Source organism: Malaclemys terrapin, chromosome 3, assembly GCF_027887155.1.
Source record: "Malaclemys terrapin pileata isolate rMalTer1 chromosome 3, rMalTer1.hap1, whole genome shotgun sequence".
Classification (NCBI taxonomy): Eukaryota; Metazoa; Chordata; order Testudines; family Emydidae; genus Malaclemys; species Malaclemys terrapin.
Window position 1 is genome coordinate 131,909,003 of NC_071507.1, and position 14,356 is coordinate 131,923,358.

General features: G+C 41.2%; 1 protein-coding gene across 4 annotated transcripts in view; it reads right to left on the minus strand.

Annotated features, from left to right (window-relative positions):
* The window catches only part of GRIK2 (glutamate ionotropic receptor kainate type subunit 2), a 584,433-nt gene that overhangs the window by 275,730 nt on the left and 294,347 nt on the right, over positions 1 to 14,356 (minus strand). The gene's annotated exons all lie outside the window — the stretch shown is intronic.

The window sequence follows — 14,356 nt, forward strand, 5'->3', positions numbered from 1 at the left end:
TGCTCAGCATATTCACTAATCACTTTTTAGGAACTCAGTTTAATCCCTAGGGTTGACTTGACCAATTTTTCCCATAAATGAGAGGCAATTCAGATTTACATTAAAATTCATATTAATTTTAATTGTTATCTTGTGCCCGTCCAAATAAATAGCCTTTTTATGCCCAGTAAATGCTAACCAGCATCATGCTAACAACAGTATTGAGCTAGTCACTCAACCGACACAGTACACCTTGCAAAGAAACCAATATGTCTCTTTCATTTTGTTTGATAAACAGTGGCAAGTGTTGCCACCAAAACTGAGAAGAGGACCTCAGACTCAGCCAGTAGAAATGAACTCTGCCATCTGCTCACCATACCTTAGAGAAAAGGGACCTATTTCCCCTTCTCATTCACATAATTAGTGAGCTGTGAAATGAGTTCTTTAATGGATAGGAAACCTGGAGATTATTGCACTTGTCACAATACAATACAATGTAATACAAAATGAGTTTATATAGCGCCTTTCATGAAAATGCATCCCAGGGCATTTTACAATATGCAAAAGTACTATGCCTTTATAGACCATAAGACACATTTAGATTTAAATAGGTCTCCTGAGGTGACATTTCAAAATTCAAATGGGAATAAATCCCAATTTTGAAATAGTCAGTACAATAGCTTCAGATGATTCAAGCAGCAACTAAGCTTGTACTGATACTACAACTCAGACCAAAAATACACAGATCCTAAATTGTTCACCACCTAATAACTCATTAAAATATTTTTAAGGCCAAATTGATATCTGAGAAGGAGCCAATATAGCTCCCAAAGGCTGGAATAATATACTAAGTCTACTTTGTATAAATTAAAATTCTGGTGGCCGCATCTTGCTAAAGTTGGAGCTATTCAATATTTTCTCAAGGAAACCATAAAATAATGTACTACACATTAGTCTGGCTCAGATTTCAAATGTATGTGCTATGGTCTTCTTGCAAGCATGTATTTTCATTGGCCAACTTCTAACTATATTCCCCGAACCAAAGAAAGGAAATGCTAATCACACATCTCCTGTAGAAATCAGTAGTCAGAATGCTTTCCATAGTAACCATCACCATTTTTAGCAAAAACAGGAATAAGAACAGTGTTATTGAAAGAGAAAGACAGCCCACTGCAACAAATAGATTAAACTAATCAACAACTAAACCTCCTTCATATTCAATTTGCCCTACCCCAACTGTGAACAAATATGTCAGGAGGAGGACAGTATGTAGACAACCTTCTCCTGCAGAACAGGGGAGACAATGGTCAGAGAAGCAAGCCAGAGCCAGAAAATTAAACCAAAAGGAATAGACAGTTATGAGAAGTGACCCTGAAGAGCAGGCTGTGGCAGGAAGAGCTCTGTGTGCATGGCAGAAAAGCCAGAGATAAGTGTGAACCTTTGGATTGCAGTGATAGACTTTACTGGTGGGACTATTTGGATGGCTTTGCAAACCAGCTCCAAGTGAAAAGCGGTAGGACTGATAAGAAAAGCTGTGGGGAGCCTTTACGGGGCTCTGAAGAGGGAGAACAGAGGGAGGCTGCTTCAAAGGGAATTCTGGTCACCAGGAACCACTCAGGAAGCAGCAGCCCTCTCACAGCACTAAAGAAAACTCATGATTTTGTCCAAAGTGAAATTTCATTATGTTTGCAGTTAAGAGCCATTTTCATCAACAAAAATAATCCCTTTTTCCTTCTGATCAAAACTACAACTTCTCATAAGTACTTGTGAAAGAGTTTCACTCAGACATTCATGAAGTGAAACCTAGTACAATAATGTTCACAGTCCACAGATATCTATCAAGAAGACAAGCAACATGCTCTTGAGTGTAAATATATTATTTCATGTACAACCATCAAAATAACTGCAAAGTCTAGATAAACATAAGTCGCAGAGTGACACAAAACCTTATAACGTTGCCCAGTGCAAACTGCTTTAACAAGGAATTGTTAGGAATACTGAATAATGCAGTTACTTGAATTTCAGGGAGTCAAATTAAAATTGTCTGCTTCAGAAGTAGGTAGGGTTGCCAGGTATCCAGTTTTTGACCGGAACACTCGGTTGAAAAGGGACCCTGGCGGCTCTGGTCAGCACCACTGATCAGGCTGTTAAAAGTCCAGTTGGCAGCACAGCAGGACTAAAGCAGGCTCCCTGCCTGCTGGGGCTCCGCATGACTCCTGGAAGCAACGGCATGTCCCCCCTCCAGCTCCTATGCATAGGGTCAGCCAGGGGGCTCCGCACACTGCCCCCACCCCAAGCACTGGCTTTGCAGTTCCCATTTGATGGGAATCCCAGCCAATGGGAGTTGCAAAGTGGCACCTGCGGATGGGGCAGCACGTAGAGCCACCTGGTTGTGCCTCTGCATAGGAGCCAGAGGGGGAACATGACACCATTTCCGGGAGCCGCCTGAGGTAAGTACTGCCTGGAGCCTGCACCCTTGACCCCCTCCCATGCCCCGACCCCCAGCCCCAGCCCTGATCCACCTCCCTCCCTCCAAAAACCTCAGTCCCAGCCCAGACCACCCTCCTGTACTCCCAACCCCTCATCCCCAGCCCCACCCCAGAGCCCGCATCCCCAGCTGGAGTCCTCACACCCTCCCGCACCCCAACCCCCTGAGCCAGCCCAGTGAAAATCAGCAAGTTAGGGTGGGGACAGCAAGCGATAGAAGGAGGGGGGAATGGAGTGAGTGGGGGGGGGGGCCTTGGAGGAGGGGTGGGGCAAGGATATTCGGTTTTGTGCGAGTAGAAACCTGGCAACCCTAGAAGTAGGACTATGTCCATTTTAAAAAAAATATCATGTAATTTGATTCTTTTTCTTTTGTCCGTTCTACAAAATGGTTTGAAAAGTGAGGTTAATGCTTTAGCATAGTATCAGTGGGTAGCCATGTTATTCACAAAAACAACAAGGAGTCCAGTGGCACCTTAAAGACTAACAGACTTATTTGGGTATAAGTTTTCGTGGCTAAAAAACCTCACTTCTTCAGATGCATCTTGTTGTTTTTGCTTTAGTATTCATTCTTTGAATATGATGGTATATCTGTGTCCAGCATCCAACGTGGTTTTGGTTGTTGTGGCTGGCTTTTGGTTGGTTTTTTTGTTTGTTTGTTTTTGCTAATCATTATCTCACTACCTTGGTGTGTTTGGGACTTCTCCCCTTCACCTTCCTCTTCCTCACAATGGTGCCAAGAAAGGGAAAGGCAAGAAAGTCTCTGGATATGTCTACACTTGGAGCTGAGGGTATGATTTTTATTTTTACCACACAAGCTTGATCAAAGCTCGCACAAGTATGTAGTCTCAAGCTGGGAATCATACCCCCAGCTCCAAGTGTAGATCTATCCTCTATCATCCAGGTGCTGGGACTTGTCCTACCCACCGCCACTCCTTCTGGGTGATGGGGGAGGTGGAGGACAGTGTTATTGGCTCCTCTCCTGTAGTGGGGTGAGGGGATACTGGATGAGTTTAAGCAACTTCCTGGGATGGGAAGTCTTTGTAGGCTTCATGTTTCACCCTCACCCATTCCACTGTTACATAGGTGTGCTGGATCTCCTGTAATGCCAGGGGCTAGGCTGATCACCAGTTTTGGAAACAAAGAAGATTAGGTTGGAAGAGACCTCAGGAGGTCATCTAGTCCAACCTCCTGCTCAAAGCAGAACCAACACCTATTACATCCTTAAAAAACAGGCCTTATAAACCTCTAAAGATGGAAATTCCACCATCCTAGGTAACCCATTCCAGTGCTTCACCACCCTCCTAGTGAAATAGTGTTTCCTAATATTCAACCTAGACCTCCCCCACTGCAACTTGAGACCATTGCTCCTTGTTCTGTCATCTGCCACCACTGAGAACAGCTGAGCTCCATCCTCTCTGGAACCCCCCTTCAAGTATTTGAAGGCTGCTATCAAATCCCCCCTCACTCTTCTCTTCGGCAGACTAAACAAGCCCAGTTCCCTCAGCCACTCCTCATAAGTCATGTGCCTCAGACCTCTAATCATTTTCATTGTCCTCCACTGGACTCTTTCCAATTTGTCCACATCCTTCCTGTAGTGTGGGGCCCAAAACTGGATGCAATACTCCAGATGTGGCCTCACCAGTGCAAAATAGAGGGGAATAATCACTTCCCTAGATCTGCTGGCAATGCTCCTACTAATGCAGACCAATATGCTGTTAGCCTTCTTGGCAACAAGGGCACATGGCTGACTCATATCCAGCTTCTCATCCACTGTAATCCCCAGGTCCTTTTCTGCAGAACTTCTGCTTAGCCAGTCGGTCCCCAGCTTGTAGCAGTGCATGGGATTCTTCTGTACTAAGTGCAGAACTTTGCACTTGTCCTTGTTGAGCCTCATCAGATATCTTTTGGTCCAATCTTCCAATTTGTCTAGGTCACTCTGGACCCTATCCCTACCCTCCAGCATATCTACCTCTCCCCCAGCTTAGTGTCATCCGCGAACTTGTTGAGGGTGCAATCCATCCCATCATCCAGATCGTTAATGAAGATGTTGAACAAAACCAGCCCCAGGACCTGGGGCACTCTGCTTGATACCAGCTGCCAACTAGACATTGAGCTGTTGATCAATACCCATTGAGCCTGACAATCTAGCCAGCTTTCTATCCACCTTATAGTCTATTCATCCAATTCATAGCTTTTTAACTTGCTGGCAAGAATACTGTGGGAGACCATAACAAAAGCTTTGCTAAAGTTTAGATATATCATGTCCCCTGCTTTCCCCATATCCACAAAGCCAGTTATCTCATCATAGAAGGCAATCAGGTTGGTCAGGCATGACTTGCCCTTGGTAAATCTATGTTGACTGTTCCTGATCACTGTCCTCTTCTCCAAGTGCTTCAAAATGGTTTCCTTGAAGATCTGCTCCATGATTTTTCCAGGGACTGAGGTGAGGCTGACTGGTCTGTAGTTCCCCGGGTTCTCCTTCTTCTCTTTTTTAAAGATGGGCACTATATTTGCCTTTTTCCAATTATCCAGAACCTCCCTCGATCGCCATGAGTTTTCAAAGATAATGGCCAATGGCTCTGCAATCACATCAGTCAATTCCCTCAGCAACCTCGGATGTGTTAGATCTGGACCCATGAACTTGTGCATCTAGAAGGGATTTTCCCCACATGGTGAAATTGACAAACTGATGTTTGGGTTTTTTCCCCTTCATTCTGGCATACAGGAGACCTGTTGGGGGGCTTCCAATGAAGTTGGTGGGTTGCAAATGGTTAAAGGTGGGTTGCAAAGTTAAAGGCCCCCAAATCCCACTGAGCTTGCTAAGCACTCATGGCGAGGGATAGTCCTCTATCTGAGTGGCTCTTCTCCCTCCAGCCTGGGGAAAGGAAAGATCTGGGACCTTGACATCCGGAAAGAGTCATTGGACAGGCCTGAGGGTGTAGAGGGGGCATGGCCTTCCCTTCACACTCACCCTCAGGCGCAGTACATCAGAAGCCAGCAGTACCAGTTGAGATCAGCACTGGAACACTCTTGCTGAATACTTTTGGGTGTTAACTACTATTGGTTAAAAAAAATTGCAGCTTCCACATTTACCCACATCATGTTTCTGTGTCCACATGTGTATGTGGACACACAAAAAGAGAGACATAAATGGCTACATATACTGAACCTCTATATGTCACTTTTTTCCAAGTACAAGAGAGGTCGATGTTCCCAATGAACTGCATTACTTTTGTTTACACCTCATTATATTTCAGTTCTTATCTAGTTTTAAAATGCAAAAATATACTTTACAATTTTAGAAGACATCTGCTATATGTGTATTATACAGTCAGGCATGACATTAATTCAGGATAGGGGTTTTCCTGACTAATTCTATTTCTTCATTAAATAGTTCTAAAGAAGTAGTACTGCTCTTCAGACAGAAAATCCTATTTCAGTTTTTATTATACAAATCCCAGCCTTCTTTAAACCCTAATCTACAAACTCTAAGTAATTTAGATGATATTCAAGCATGATGTGGAGGAATTCTTCACTGCTCAAAACCAGTTGATTAAGAAACGGATGGAAAGCAGGTAAACCTACAGGTTTCCAATTAAGTTTCATTTAACTACTATAATTATTTTTTCTTAATTAAATTTTTCACTAATAAAAGCCTAGAGAAATAAATGGCTTCCGGTTTTAAAGATATTTTGTGGAATACTTGGAATCGAGGAAGCTCTCTAAATTGAGTGGTATTATAAATAACTCAGTACCAATGGGATAGACAAGCTTAACCCTGTTTGGATTTGACTGGTATTTACTGGTAATTTACTGATTGTGATAAGAGCTGAAAATAACAGGAAACTGGTTTATTTTCTATAGCTCAGATAATTCGTATATTTCTAAATTTGCAGTACACAGGGGCAGTCCTTCTTTATACAGGCAAATTTTTCAATGAAGTCAGCAGACTTTTCATTGCATAAGTGGAATGACCGATGTGGAGCCATAGAAATTAGAGCTTTCAAAGAGTCCTTAGGTATATAGTCCATCCCCCTACAGATGGAAGGGCAGTGACAATTACCACCTTCATACTATTGTCCCCTTCTGAAGCAAGAGGATAGTCAAAGTTTGGGGCCCTGAGGAAGTTCAGTTGGGAGTAGAAATTGGTGATAGGTATTCCTGTGGTGCAGTTTTGTTTATTTGCAAAGAATATACAAAGTCCAGTGTTTCTGAATGCAAAAGGAATCAGATAGCAGGAAACGGCTTCTTTTGCTCACAGCACCTTTCACAGTACTTCTTAGCCTGCACCCCTGACTAAGTTAACTCTCCCCCCAGGTTTCTTCCAGGATCAGACACCATGCTTCAAGTTGTCTTTCTCTGGTCTCTCTCAGTTACTGTGTTCACTCATATACCTGGTCATAATACCCAGTAAAACCTCCCTGCACACACCTTTGTTCATCTAAATGATGTTTTAACTCAACTCATAACAAGTTTTCACCCAGCTCATAAAAAGACCTTAACGTTTGTGAAATGCTATATTTAAAGCTTGTGCCTTCATGATGTATAGAGAAGAGCTGATGAGTTTTTGTTGGTTTCCAACATTTTTTTCTGTTTATATTTTACATTAGAAATTCAGGTCCAGTCCAACCTGAAAGACTCTGTGAAGACTACAGAACTGATGAGATAGTAAAGAGCGAAACCATAGCTAGTGAGAGGGCAAAGGATTTTTAGTCAAAGTGCTTAAAGTTCTTTGATATTTTTGTTTTTGTTAAATCCCTATTTAATGTCAATGACTAATTCATATTGTGGAGAAAAGAAGTCTGTTACATACTGTTAAGCCTACAGTGTGAGAGCTATCCATTTATATTCTCTAAGATCCCCCAACAAATCCTCCAGCAAAACAAGATCAGACATGACATTCCGGATATATCTAAAGGGGAAAAACAAGCAGAAAAAAAAATTAAAAAAAGATTTTAAGGCTTTAAAGATGCAAAAGAGGGCACAAGCCCTTTTTAAAAAACATCCCTTGCAGGCCACCTTTAAGGGCAGTGATTGCAGAGATGGGAATGGAACTCAAGACCTCCTAGCTGTCAGTCCTGATCTTAAGCCATTAAAATGCCACCCCTCAAAATACCACAGTTGTTGCTTTTTATTTTGAGGATTTTTTTTAAAGCGTCCTTTCAATTTTTCACAGGAAACTGTTTTGGGTTTTTTTTTTCTTCATACAGTGGAGTATAAAGAATGAGCAATTTCCAGCCCCAATAAAAATTCTATTTCTAAGTATGAAAAACTATGCTTGGTTTTACTTTAGAAGTTACCCATTCTCTGGTTAAATCCACTGCAAGTATTCACTTACTATCTGCATCCCCAGGGCACAAACCAAGTCTATATATTAGCAAGTGTATGCCTCCATTTGTTTCCAAGGTAACCATAACAAAAGTAGCCAGAGAAATGTAGCACAGAAAGTGGAAGAAAACTGTCCACCAAATAATTTTACTATAGTTCTTTAAAATGTTCCAACATGTTAAAATTAGTTCATATAACATGTTCAAAGTCTTAAATAATTTCACTTATCTTGGAATGGTTCTTAAACTCAGGAAGCAGCTTGATTAGAGAGAAGGGACAGAATTTTTCTTAGCTCCACAAGCAGCCAGCTCTTAAGGGGACTGTTAAGGCATCAATAAAATCTAGTTCACATTGACCTTGGTCAATGGCTCAACACAGTTATTATCATAGTCACTCCCATATAGAAATTATGTCATTTGCATAGTCACTCCCATATCTGTAACAAGATATCCATCCTTACAATAGTTTAGACCAGGGATCGGCAACCTTTGGCCCACGGCCCATCAGGGAAATCCACTTGCGGGGGACAGTTTGTTTACTTGGCGCGTCCACAGGTTTGGCCGATCGCAGCTCCCACTGGTTGCAGTTTTCAGTGTATTGCACTACTCAGGGCACCACTGTGACATTTATATTTATACACTGAAACTCCCCTAGTGAAATCCCACCAACCTGCTCAGTCTGACAGTAAAAGAACTTTCCAGTGCTAATCATTTATCCCTTCTCCTAGGCCTTGCCTCACATGCCGATAATTTAATATAAATTACAAAAGTATTAATTTTTAAAAAATGGAATAAATGGCAAACCACATAGCCAAAGCAAATAACATCCCTTTCCTCCTCCTTTCTCTGCATTATGTGTAATTTCCTGTTCTCCAGGGTTACTTCCATTTATTGAGTTCTCGTAAGTCCACTGCAATAAATGTATAACTCCTAATTCCAGAAATGAGCCCAATATGTGTGCAAGGGGAGAAGAATCAGCCCCTATAAAGTAAAATTAAAGTATCTTCTTTTCCTTTTAGGTCTGGCTTTGTAATAGAAGCAGACTGCTTCCCCTCTTCTAAATAAATCAGAAAAAAGTACTTGAACACAAAGACATAAGGAAAATCTGACAACACTGAACAGACATGAGAGTGGAGCACCTACAATAGAAGGGCCCTCATTATTAGCTGCCTGCTACTTTCCTTGAAAGCTGTCCTGTTTGACCAGAAAACTACATAAAGCTGTCATTAAAAATTATAGGATATGATCTACATGGAACTGTCAAAAAAGAACAGAGGTGTATATAAAATCAACCTAAGATTTATTTATCAATGTCTGCACTTGCTTGGATATAGCAGCAAGGACTACCTGCTCAGAAAATTGCATTTCAAGGGCTATTATGACTGCTCTGTGAGGCAAAAACAGCCATAACTCCAGCTTAACCAGTTACCATAATGGGAATCCCTAGACAGTGAGGAGAAAATGGTTACTTAGTTTACAGTAACTGTTCTTCAAGATGTGTTGTGCACACATCTACATTCCACTGTAGGTGTACGTGCACCCAATGCACTCGAGTCAAATACATTTTGCCGGCAGTACCAGCAGATGCTTATGATCGCCGGAGCTGAATTCGGAAGACTCGTTTTGATAAATAGGTCTTACGCATACATGGCCAGTCCATCTCAATTGTGCGCAGATCAAATGAGCCTCAACGCCTTCTGAATCAGCTTTTACCAGGACTTCTATGTTGGAAACTCAGTCCTGCCATTTGATGCCCTGGTTTGAGCATTGGCCTGCTAAACTCAGGATTGTAAATTCAATCCTTGAGGGGGCCAATTAGGAATCCAGGGCAAAATCAGTACTTGGTCCTGCTAGTGAAGGCAGGGGGCTGGACTCGGGGTCCCTTCTAGTTCTATGAGATAAGTATATCTCCATATATATATATATATATATATATATTTTATTAAATGGAAACAGTCAAGCTTGCTACTGTACCACTGATAACAGGTCCATGTTTTACACTCATAATGCCATGAGGAAAACAGAGGTATAGACTTTGATTTTTTTCTGTACTGAGATACATGTTGCTTCCAAATTCATGATGGAAGTGGCCATACGCAACCCTGGGTTTCTTATTTTTTGCATCCACTTAGTGGTCAATTGTCACTTCATTATTCAGCACACACCCAAGATAAACAAACTGTTTGATGGCTTGGAGCATGGTATTTCAAAGCTTATTGACAGATCTTGGTAAGATTGTTGAGGAGGTGGCTGATATATAACCTCGATTTCATTCAGCTGAGGGTGAGGTAAAATTTACAAGCCACTGCATGCTGTCATGCTGCTTCAGAGTGTGCCATCAAGGCACAATCATCAGTATAGAGCCTTTCCTGGATCAATGCTTCTATCAGCTTGATATTTGCACATAGATGAGGAGCTTACCAGTGCGGAAGCATATAAAGATGCTTTTTGAAGAGTCACCAAGGGCTTCCTCTAGCACTACAGCAAAGAATAGACCAAAAAGGCTAGGAGCAAGGACACATCCTTGCTTCACCCCTTCTGCAATTGGAAATGGATCTGTTAGATCACCCTCAACATTAACTCTTCTAGCCATCCCTTCATGCAATTGTCAAACAATGTTAATAAATTTGTCTAGGCATCCAAATTTAGCAAATAATTTCCAGAGGGCAGTGCAGTTGACTGTTGATTGCCTTGGTTAGTTTGAGAAATATGATGCACAAAGGTTGGTGCTATTCACAAAATTTTTTCTGTAATTGTCAAATGATGAAAACCACGTCAACAGTGCTCTTCTGAGCACTAAAGTCACACTGTGACTCAGACAGAATGTTGTCAAAGTTTGGGTCAGTAGTTCAGGAGGATCTTCGCAAGAATCTTGCCAGCCATGGAGAGCAAAGCGATACTATGGTAATTACCACTTTATTCTTATAGATAAGGATGTTGTTGACATCTTTCATTTGTTGCGGTATAATTTCTTGAAGCCAGACATGTAAGAAACACGCAAGCAGCCTGTAAATGAGAAAATTCCCTTTCTGTTTGAAAACTTCAACTGGAATGGAATCGGGACCAGCAGATGTGTTATTTTTCATTATCTGAAGAGCCTTCAACATCTCAGCTTGTGTGGGTGGATCAGCAAGTGCATTAGATGTGGGAAATGTTCGGACATTATCCAGTACTCATCAGAAACAGTAGAAAAATAATTAAATGTTCATGCTATGATCTGCAATGAGACAGCACTTGTTAGTGGTGTCAAGGCAGATTGGGTAGGGTCACACACAGCTTTGACCATATCATAGAAACTTTTGGAGTCAGGTTTATCAGCAAGTGCTTGTAGTTCATCTGCTTCGAGATCAAACCACATATTTTGCATTTGCCAGAATCTGAATTGGAGCGTGCTGCAAGCTGCCTTGTATCTGACCTCTTTTGACTTAGAGAGTGGGTCAGCTAAGAGTGTGGCATGCCCTTCTCCCATGACATCCAGGAGATTCAATATTTCAAAATCAGTATCGTCAAACCAGTCTCCACGATGGTGTTTCGTATACCCAACACAATCCACAACAGTGTTATAAAATAGATTGTGTCACACAGGGATACTCATTCAACACATATGTCATCACTGATCAGATCCCATGGAGGTACTGGATCAGACACAGGAGGGTAAATATGACCTTTTCACATCCCATGGTAAATTCTTCAATTGGCAGATGTAATGCAGAAATGGCTGTTAAATGGAATCTCACAGCACTGATGGAGAGGCCAGATTTCAGATGTAGCAGGTAATCCAATACAAGTCATATCTCTGTGAGACTCACTGATAGCTGATGAGATTCAGCCCACAGCAAAATTATCGTCTATTTTATGACATAAGTGTCTCTACTGGACCAAATGTCCTTGTCTGAACTTACGAAGTGCAGACTTTTTCTGCATTACTTATCCAGAGATCATACAGGTGGTGAGGTGGAGAAATTGCAGGTTGGAGTGCCATGGGTAGCCCTGGTTCCATAGGCACCGGCTTCCTCTCGGACTGAGGGGTGCTCAACCCCCCGTTCTGCCCCAGGTTCCGCCCCGACCCAACTCCTTCCCACAAATTCCCACCCACCTCTTCCTGCCCAGTTCCACCCCCTCCCCTGAGCGTACCCCATTTCGGCTCCTCCCCATTCCTCCCAGAGCCTCCTGCATGTCGCGAAACAGCTGATTGCGGTGGGCAGGAGGCACTGAGAGGGAGGAGTTGATCAGCAGGGCCGTCAGTGGATGGGAGGCACTGCGGGGAGGGTAGGAGATGATTGCCTTTTTTCCGTGGGTGCTCCAGTCCTGGTGGGCACCTATGCCTGGTTCTAAGACAAGAGATCTACAACCAGTGAGGTGGTCAATTTGAGAGCTGATGCTGGTCTGTGTACCAGTACTGCCTAGGTGCAGATGCTATGAGAATTAAAGTTGCCTTGTATGTTTCAGTTTCCTGATTACCGTCAGAATTAGAGGAACTGGAGGGAATGCATACAACAGATGACTCAACCATGGAAGAAAGGCCTGCCCTGGAAAGTATCCTGCATTTATTGTTCATATTGCTGGCAAAAAGGTCTATTACCAGGTATCCCCAGCTGCTGGAAAATGCCTTGAAGAATCCCCTTCTTCATAAATTACTTATGGTGGTCCATGAAGTGTCTGCTGAGAAAATCTGCTATGTTTTTTTTCTCACACCTGGAAGGTGAAGTGCCTCCAGAGAGATATTGTTCTTTAAAAACAACAAAGAGTCTGGTGGCACCTTAAAGACTAACAGATTTATTTGGGCATAAGCTTTCGTGAGTAAAAACCTCACTTCTTCGGATGCAATTGTTCTTTAAGCAGACTTTCCACAGTGGATTCAAGATCAGGGGAACAGAAAGATGTTTCAGAGACTACTTTCTCCTCCTTTGTCTCAGATCCTGTGCTGAGCACAGTGTGGTTGGATCAGAGGACCCAGCCCAAACTGAGAACTTGGAAAGACTCTACATACTGTATTAATTTACTGCACAATATGTTATTCTGAAAATTGTAAACTAGAATGTTTTTTCTATTCATAAATCTCTTCTTATCAAAGGCATTATGAGAGTTATAAAGCTCCTTGAATTTATTTCTTTTTTTTATTTGTGGCTATTATAGTTTACAGTTAATAGGCCTGTTTATGCTACTCCAAAATTATACAAAATATGCAAGTTGACACTAAGGTAAATAAGAGCAGAATCTAGACTTTATTTTTTCTGTAGTACCATATAATTGCAAGACTAATATATAGTGAATATATAATATATAGTGAATACTGACTATATTTAAATAAAATACAAAAAGAACATTTATGACAATCATTCACTCTATCACTTTTGTTATAAAAAGTTCATGCCTCCATTATAGAAACACTTATACAAAATTCTTTGCTCTCAGTAGTCTCATGTGCAAGTCACCAGATGACACTATTCTAGCACATCCATTGTCTTAAACCCAAGACAACTGGTCTTTATTATACATATGCAACTAATTAAGGATTTCTGATTAATCAGATATTAAAATATCAGATTTTAAATTTAATCAGAGACCAAAATATGAGGCTGGGTAATAGAAGCTCATAAATTGGTTGAAAATAAACATCTTATTCATATTGCAAAAGTATCCAGTCATATGAAACATTTTTGGCCTACATGGGATTATTGGAGAGAGGAGTGTAAATTTTTGTCAATATTTCACAGGAATACTTAAAGCTCAACTGCTAAGTGAAAACAAGGCATGTTTGCTTTTTCTCTTTATTGTTCTTTTATGCTGTATAAAGACAGCTCAAACTTTCTTTCAGCCTTATTTTTATTGCTGTAAAATGATACAATGCCTCAGAAATAAAACAGATAAAATGCAGCAAGAGGTTTTTCTCTTTCAGGTAGTTAGACCAAAAACCACATTTACGCAAGTAGGAAAAGAAATGCGAGAAGGTGGAAAAATAAACTTTTTCACATTTCATAGCTCATAATTCCTGAAGGGCCCATTATGATCATCTGCTCTGGCCTCCTGCATAGCACAAGCCATAGAGTTTCTTTTAGAAATTCCAGCTTTGTGGTCAATAACTTGAAATATCAGGACATTTGCTTCCTTCTCTTTGCTAAAGAACTTTTACAAGACTCATGGAATGATGCCATAGAAAGTTCTAAAATGATCTGCAGTTCTCTCTTGCCACCCCTGCAAACTGCGAAGAGAAAGGATGCTAATTCTTAGAGTGCCCTGCAAACAAGAGGAGTGAATCTCTCTTTTCCTGTAAAGCTTTTTTTACACTCTCCCTAAACCCTTCTACAGCAATATGCATATATTTGCATATCTGGTTTGTATTGGCTTTAGGATGTAGTTTTTCTGCACATGAAGTTAAACTCCAAAGTTTTTCAAATATGCAAGATTGCTCCTTGAACCTACATACATTAAGTCTATATATTCTATCTCAGGAGGGTTCTGTAAGTGGCTATATTAACAAGTCAAACTTCACTTATACGGTATAGGAGGATTCTGGAACTGTAGGATGGAATTTTCCAGTTTCATTTAGGTTCATATTAAAA